The 8,104-nt window shown below is 41.0% G+C and overlaps 1 long non-coding RNA gene across 1 annotated transcript; it reads right to left on the reverse strand.

Annotated features, from left to right (window-relative positions):
• Positions 1-325: 325 nt before the first annotated feature.
• Positions 326-3,961, reverse strand: LOC121675167. The gene is made up of 3 exons (XR_006019979.1): positions 3,625-3,961; positions 1,136-1,209; positions 326-751 (listed from the first exon to the last, which is right to left on the reverse strand). It is a non-coding gene; the product is annotated as an uncharacterized LOC121675167 (long non-coding RNA).
• Between the last annotated feature and the right edge of the window lie 4,143 nt (positions 3,962-8,104).

The following is an 8,104-nucleotide window of genomic DNA, read 5'->3' on the forward strand; positions in this document are numbered from 1 at the left end:
ATTTTTTTAAGATTGTTGGTGCTTAGAATATACTTTACATTAGTATAGTATACAGTAGTTAGTGTGTTACTTTTCTTTGGATTTAATTCCATCTATATGCTTAGACCCCTTATTTAAACTGTTGGTACCATTAACCACCAGCAATGTACCTAATTATCTTTATTATGGTAAGACCTAGATGCCACTTATAAACATGATTTTGTGTCACTAGATGCTATATAAACAGGCTAAGGCAATCCATGGCTGAACACTTCAGTTTCAGTATCCCACAGAACAATATATTAAACAAGCAGATAAACATTACATAGGGACAACAGACTTTTTTGATTTGGTTCATTTAATTTGATTTGGTTTATTTAATTTGTTTAAATATTAAGTAAGTGGTGCTCAGTAAAAAATGGAAGGAGATTATTTGATTAGGAAAACAAACAACAGGAGAGATGAGAAGTGAATTCAGCAGGGATACAAGAAAGGGAAATAAGGCAAGAAGGGCTAAGGGCTAAAGTGAAGTGTCGAAGAGAAAGTTAGGAGGAAATATATGGATTGAAAACTGTAGTAAAATTCGTGAAGACATCATAACACATGATATTACCAGTAGGTATTGTACTGGTCAGTCTCCAGATGACTGTGGGGTTTTCTATTAAATGTGAGGGACGAGACCGGCATAAAGAGATCTTGACATCAGGGATCCAGAAGGAACTTAAATTCACTCCCCTGATCCTCCTCTGGTCCTTGGTATCTGCAATTTGCCCTGGTAAGGGAAAGCAAGGGAAGCCGTGCTCATCAGTTGGAGAATAGTTCTGTTTTCCATCACATCTCATACTTCACTGGTCACTTTCCATGCCTCTTTAATTAAAACACTGGCCATAACAACACGAAAACTAGATGTGTCCTTTGACATTGACAGTCGTTCAACTAGTAGCTAGTCTGTGGCTATATGGATATTTGGAAAAGTTTGTTGTTCCCCTATACTGCTTTTAGACAGGAAATCTTAATTCGGAATCTGGTCTTTCACATTGTTTTTTAATGAAGTTGAGCCTGTGCCATCTGCCAGCCTTCCAGATTACTTGAGGAACTTCCATGTTGCTATGCACATAAATTGATACATAATTTAGATTTTATGCTAGATACTCACCTTGAGGCATTTCTTCGCTGATTCCAATGAGGACATAAGTTATCTCTTGCTGTAGTCACTGCATCATCATTATTCTTTCAGAGCAAAAAGAAAAACAGTTAAATACATTTCCTATCATAAACCTGAAATCTTGAGCCAGTACCTTAAAATGCAAGAACAAGCCATTAAAAACTGCCCACAAATATGAAACAACTGTTTTAATTTGTTGCCAAAACCAGTTTATCAGATTAAGATGGCTGACTGACTTTCCTTTTTCTGGTCTGTGGTTTGCTGTGCAGGATGTCTTTGTGTCACTGGTTTAAGAGCCTGACCTTTAGTTATGAGAAATAATTTTTTGTTGTTATGAACAGAGCCCAAGGAAACTAGAGCTTCATTTTTACTCTGCTGCCTTTAACGTAAAAACTCCAGTATAGCCGATTCCTACAGTCTACAGCAGAGTTATGGGGTCTGCCCTTAACTCTGGGTAAGGATGTGGAGAATTGTGTCTCTTTACAGAGAGAGGACTTGGACAGGGTTGAGAGGCGGCCCCGTGTGAACCTCATGAAGTTTAACAAGGCCAAGTGCAAGGTCCTGCAGAGGGTTGGAGCAGTACCAAACACAGACACAGAACAGGAGGAGAATGGATTGAGACTTGCCCTGGGGAGATGGATTTTGGGGTGTTAGCTGCTGAGAAGCTCAACAGGAGCCAGCAATGTGCACTGGCAGCCCAGAAAGCCAACCTCCTGGGCTGCATCCAAAGCAGCCTGACCAGGAGGTCCAGGGAGGGGATTCTGCCCCTCTGCTCTGGTGAGAACCCACTTGCAGGTCTGCATCCAGCTCTGGGGTCCCAGCACAGGAAGGACATGGAGCTGCTGGAGTGAGTCCAGAAGGTCAGAGGGATGGAGCACTTCTGCCATGAGGAAAGGTTGATATAATTGAGATTGTTCGGCCTGGAGTATGGAAAACTTCAGGGAAGCCCTAAAGAGGGCCTACAAGAGAGATGAAGAGGGGCTTTCTATAAGGGCATGTAGTGACAGGACAAGAGGGAATGGCTTCAAACTGACAGAGAGTGGGCTTAGATTGGCTAAGAGGAAAAAATTCTTCCCTGTGAGGATGGTGAGGCCCTGGCACAGGCTGCCCAGAGAAGCTGTGGGTGCCCCATCCCTGGAAGTGTCCAAGGCCAGGTTGGATGGGGCTCTGAGCAACCTGGGATAGTGGAAGGTGTCCCTGCCCATGGCAGGGGGTTGGAACAAGGTAATCTTTAATGTCCTTTCGACCCCAAGCCATTCTATGATTCTGTGATTCCATGGTTTCTACCCCAGAGATCTGGCATCTTTAGTAATTGTTTAGCTACTCCTACAATGTTGTAAAAATGAATTTGTGTTTGCAGAGGGCTCTGCGATGATGAGATGAAAGGTTCTGAATAAGTACAATTATTAGCCAGTGTTTAACAAGGTTGTATGATTATCACACTGCCTGTGTAAACAGTATTTACCTTAGAGTTAATACAGGGTGAGATCTGGGCATCCCACACTACCTTTTTCCACTTCCATTGAATCTCATCTAGGAACATTTGAGATCTTTGTCTTTAGTTTGCTGCAGCTCAGTCCAAAACTCTCAAATGAGGCTACTTTGTTGATAAAACATAGTTTACTTAAATCTTGGAAACAGTCAGGAAAGGACCACTTGATTTCAACAGCTGCTTTTACAAGGGCGTCTTGGCAAGAAGTAGTCATTTATTCAACCATCAACACAGAATTAACAAGTGAAGGTACTCTTAAATTAGGTTTTCTAAAGAAATGCGTATTTAAAAGGAAATCTCGAAGTTGATGTATTCATATGCACTATAATACACGCTAAAGGAATCTATTGCTGGCTCAGGTCAGCAGTTCTAGGGTTTCTGAGGAGCTCTGCAGTAACTGGGTGTTTACTTCCTCCTCACTGTTGGTTGTGACTGCCCCAGGAACAAGTTGTGTGACACAACACTGACAGCAGTCAAGTTATAATCACTTTGCTTAAAGATTTTTGTTTGTGGTTCCAGCTATCATTGTGGATGCAATTCATGCACTTCATATTTTAGAGGAGTTATTTAAGGCAATAAAATTCAGCAGGTAACAGGTACACTTTCAGTGACGTATATTGTGATCACATGTGCACATTGACCTCTCTCTTCCATCTCACACTGTAAGTTGTTGCTCACTGTATTTATTTAAGATTTGTGTGGTAGTTTTGATGGCAATAAGAACTCAGAATACCCTTCTGCTCCTTGTCAGAATGGACACTCAGAAATTTCTGCTTAAATGTCTGTAAGTTCCTTTGAGTTTCTCTATAAACTACATAAGCTGTTTTCTACCTCATTACTTAAGGAGAAAGAGAGTTCTGTTTTAACTCAGCTGCACAGGGGTTAGAGAGAAAAAAAAATAATTGTAAAAAGAAAAATAAAAAGGGTGATTTAAAAGCTTATGGAGTCAAAGAGAATTTGCTAGCTTTCAGTATTTCACAGTACTTACCATGAAGGTCAGCATGCGTTTTCCTCTTTGAAACCTGTCCAATTTCCATTCAGATACAGCTGCTTCAAATGCCTTTGTTCAGACACAGGTTTGAGCAACTCCAGAATATTGTAGAGGAGAAGGGAGGGGACAAGAGGAACATTCTGACAAACCTGAAGGCCTTGTCATATCTTACCACAAAGCAAAAGCTGTACTCCTGTGAAGGTTGTCCCAAGGATGGGCAGAGCAGCAGCGTGTCCACTGGCTAACACTGCCCAGAGGAGCTGTAAATAGAACCTTTTTCTATCCCTGGTGCCAGCTAGATGCTAGATTTGTGATCATGGCATTTACAGTTCAGCTCTGCTCAAACAGCCTCTGTGCCAAACAGTAGGCAAAAAAAGAAAGCAAGCAAGGAAGCTTCTCCAGGTCTCAGCACGGGGGATAGAGAAAATCAGATGATGAATTCATTATAGGCACAGAGTATTTATGGCTGAAGTAAATATTTCTCCTGGGTCAGATCCCTTTCTATCTTCTCTGATAAATGAACTGGCATCAATGGACATATTACAAAGGCTTTATGCTGTGGCTTTACTTTATCCAGACATATAGACAGAGGAAAGATGTGTGTTTTTCCCTCAACCCAAGACCTATTAATCATGGCTTTGTCTGTGTAAGCTCCGAGGATCCAGGTCTGAAACACTAAAAATTAAAAAAAAGGTGTTTTTCTTTTACCACTTTGCCTTACAATCTGCAATTCAATGCTCTCTCCAAGAGAAGCAAACTTCAGCAGATAACACCCAGAGGAAAGAATGCATAGCACTGGGCATAGGCTGCTGGCTTTCCTTGCTGAACTGGAGGCACCAAATCAATAGTGTACTAAGGTGGAGGGGTTTTTTTTTGGGGGGGGGTCAGGTCTTTTTGGGGTTTTGTTGGTTTGGGTTTGGGGTTTTTTTTGGGTTTTTTTGGGTTTTTTTTGGTTTTTTTTTTGCAGGGGTTATTTATACTGTAAGAAGATTTCTGTCTTTCCTTGATTGAAAAAAAAAAAAAAAGGCAAACCAAAAATACCCCAATGTTTTCTATGCAGGTGTTCATCTGTGCATATGACTGATTTTTAGTGGCCACTGGAAGTGTTGCATGTGAGATAATGGTACTCTTGCAAGCTTCCAGTCCAAAGGAGAGAGAGGGAACAGCAGGAAACATAAAAAATGGAAGGGAAGCTCAAAGTAAGAGCAGAGCAAAAGAGTCAATAAACACCACTTCCAAACCAGCAAACATCTGTCTGTTACCAAAGCTCTGTTGCAGTAGCATTTTCAGAGGAGAAAGCAAGAAGGCCAATCTAGAGATCTATTAGCTGTGTTTATCCAGCCTTTAAAGAAATAAAACCATTCCATTTACAAGCTCAAAAACAAGACAACCTTCTTCTCTGGCCTGTGCATTCAGCTAGTCTTGAGCAGTGCTCTTTCATGTGTGTATGGGTTATGCTTGCCCTTGCTTTTGGGTTTGCTCTTGGTTCCACCCATGCTGCTTTATGGTTTTTAAATAGGCATCAAGTGATTGCACTTAGCTTTAAAATAAACCAAAAAATACATCAACAAACAAAAATGAGCAAAGTTTATTTTTTTTTCAATACATTTTGGCTTTGTAGGACTAGCAAAAGAAACCATGATATTCAAAGCCATCCACAGGCGATGCAGAGTGTACATGACAGATGTGCTAAATAAATTGATTCTGTCTTGTCTAAAGCTGAGGTTACCTTCTGCTTTAGATGTAAGTGGCTTGTTAACACCTCAGAGAGAGACACAGCCTGCATGCCCTGGAAGTAGGAGAGTTGCAGTTGTGAACGAGCTGTTTTGCCTTCAGGACTGGAAGGTAGGGGGAAGGAGCTATGGACAGTTATATTTTTATTAAGGTTTTTAATCACACATCAAAAACCAATCTGAGTTCTTTAAGGGCAGTAATGTAGGATTTTGAGGGAAACATTCCTGCCTCTCTAGATACTGATTTCATACTACAAAACACAAACTTGCAATCTTGTTTTGCTTTCCAGCCCTTTTTGATTCTGTCAAATCTTTCTGGCTTCTGCCTCTTGGCATGGCTGTAACAGTTTCTCTGATTTGTTGCCATTAGTTTGGGGGAACTACTATTGTACCCTAAAATGTTTTGTTGGGTTTCTGTTTGGGGTTGGGAGGGGAGGCAGGGGTGAGATGCCATTACTATTTTGGTTTCTTTCTGTGCAGTGAAACAGGCTCCTGTTTCCCATGGGTTGGAGAGCCGTACAAGGCTGGGAGAGCCTGCTTTCAGGGTAATGTAGTAGCACTTACAGCCACAGTACTTTAATGAAAGACAGGAGGTGATAATGGAGTGAGTCACCCAGTCCACATGTGTGGAGCCTGGGTACAGCCTGTTCCTGAGGTTCCATAAAGGCCACTAATTCCTGCCCCCAGGGGCACACTGTGGTGGATTAGACTGTTCTCAGCACCTTCTGAATTTTCCTTACGGTACCAGAGTGTCAGTCCTAAGCCATGTCTTGCTTAGAAAGTAGCACTAATCAGGTCTTCCAGTCTTTTGGGGGTTTTGTTTGTTGGGTTTTTCTGGGGGAGTTGTTTGTTGTTGTTTTTAAATTTCTCTGCACCTTAAGTGATTTTTAGAGTAGCTGCTTATGCACCTGTTGAGGAGGAGCAGGATAGTGGGGAGTGGTCTGTGTTTAAAACTGCAGTGGTTTAGGAGGTTTAGAGTAAAATATTATATTAATAAAGATCTTTGAAATAAACTTTAATAATAGAAATTTAGCCAGTTTCTGGCAAATTTAATGCTGCTGCAGTGTGCCTCTAAACTGGCAGGAGGTTTTCTTTAAGTAGGTGATTATTTGGCTTTGATTATTTTTTATTGTTTATTGGGAAGGGGAGAATTTTTCTTTGGGTTTTTTGGCGTGCTCTTTGGTAGGGGATGTTTTATGCTTGGGTATTTTGTGTGGGGGGGACAGCATTTTTGTTCAGTTTTTGTTTAGAGGAGTGAAAATACAACCAAGCCAGCAGGCGAAGAGCAGTGCTTGAGTGTATCTTTGATTTCCATGCCTCTCATCCAGTAAAGGAACTTTTTGTTCTCTGTTTAAGATCTTTCCTTGAGCTTAGGGGTTGGCTCCAAGATTTAAAAAAAATGCCACTAATTCATTTATCAAAAGGCTTCTTGGAGAGTCATGCTAAGAGAGCTTATGAGCAGCTTCTGGCTGACTCACTAGCAGAATATGCTTATACTGAGAGGCAGCAAAGGGGGCAATTGATCAACATTTGTGTCCATTTTTCTAAGAAGTCATTTGTTAGGTGACAGAGATTGCTAGGCTTGACCAAAGAGAAATTTCTGCGCAAATAACTATAGGACCAGGTTCTGTAATGACATAGGCTGGGATAAATCTCTCAAAAGGCTGCTGACGTCCAATAGTGCCAACAAGCTACACTTCATATGGCCTTACACACTGTTTACAGTAGCAGACACCTTTGGGCAAATAATCTATGCTTCAAGATTTACACTTGTGTATCGCTCTCGTAAATTGTTTGTAAAAGATGCTGGATTAACTAAGATACCTTATACAAATTAAGCACAGGGCTGTTCTGCAGTCGTGTAGCCTTAACTGGCACAAAAGCTACTGAAAAACCAACACAGCTACTAAACTATTGTCCAGATTATCAGTCTCCCCAAGAGAAAATTGTGTCAATAGTGCTGTCTTTAGGTTTGTTAATTGCTTTTAAATTTTTTACAGGGAGAGGCAGATATTTTTAAGTATTTCAAAGAAGTGATTTGTTGAAATAATCATTGTTCACACGCTTATCTGAAGGATATAATGTAATTTGCCTAAGTAGGAGTATGTAACAAATGAAATGGGAACATCTATCATTGGTGTGCAGTATGCCCAAACTAACTGTGAGAATCACTGATTTTAATTGCTTGATCTCTCCACCTTAATTTTCTGCCAGATAGGTTTTCTGTGCTGTTTAAAGATGGGCTTACTGCCAGGTGTGGGACACAGAAAGCTACAATGATTTCTCCTTCATAAATGGGCAGTTTCAAACATAATCCCACCCTACCAGTTTTAAAATACTTAGATCCCAGCTTTCATTTCCCAAAGAAAACTTGGCACTGTGTGTGAACCAGTATGGCAGAGCCACAACCATGATTTCCATCTTGCTGTACCGTGTTGCCTATGGCAGCTCCCAGACTGAGGCATCACATTCCTCTCTATTTAGTCTCTGTACTTTTAGTTATGGCAAAGGATATCCATAATCTTCATTCAGCACTTTAACCTGGTCTTGGGAATAGGTGGGAAAATGTCAGTAGGTGGTGGGGGAAGACAGAGGCACCTGGCCCATCCTGACTGCACAATTAGGGCTTTGAGAGGAGATGTAAAACAAAGAAGTTGCTCCATCAGCAAAGCAGTTGGAGATGCAGCAGACGTGGAGGTTCTAGGGCATTCCATTAAACTTCCACCCATCAAGATGCTCCTCTT

Source organism: Corvus kubaryi, unplaced genomic scaffold (assembly GCF_017639235.1).
Source record: "Corvus kubaryi isolate FWS band 111438036 unplaced genomic scaffold, C.kubaryi_AGA036_p1.0 72, whole genome shotgun sequence".
NCBI lineage: Eukaryota > Metazoa > Chordata > Aves > Passeriformes > Corvidae > Corvus > Corvus kubaryi.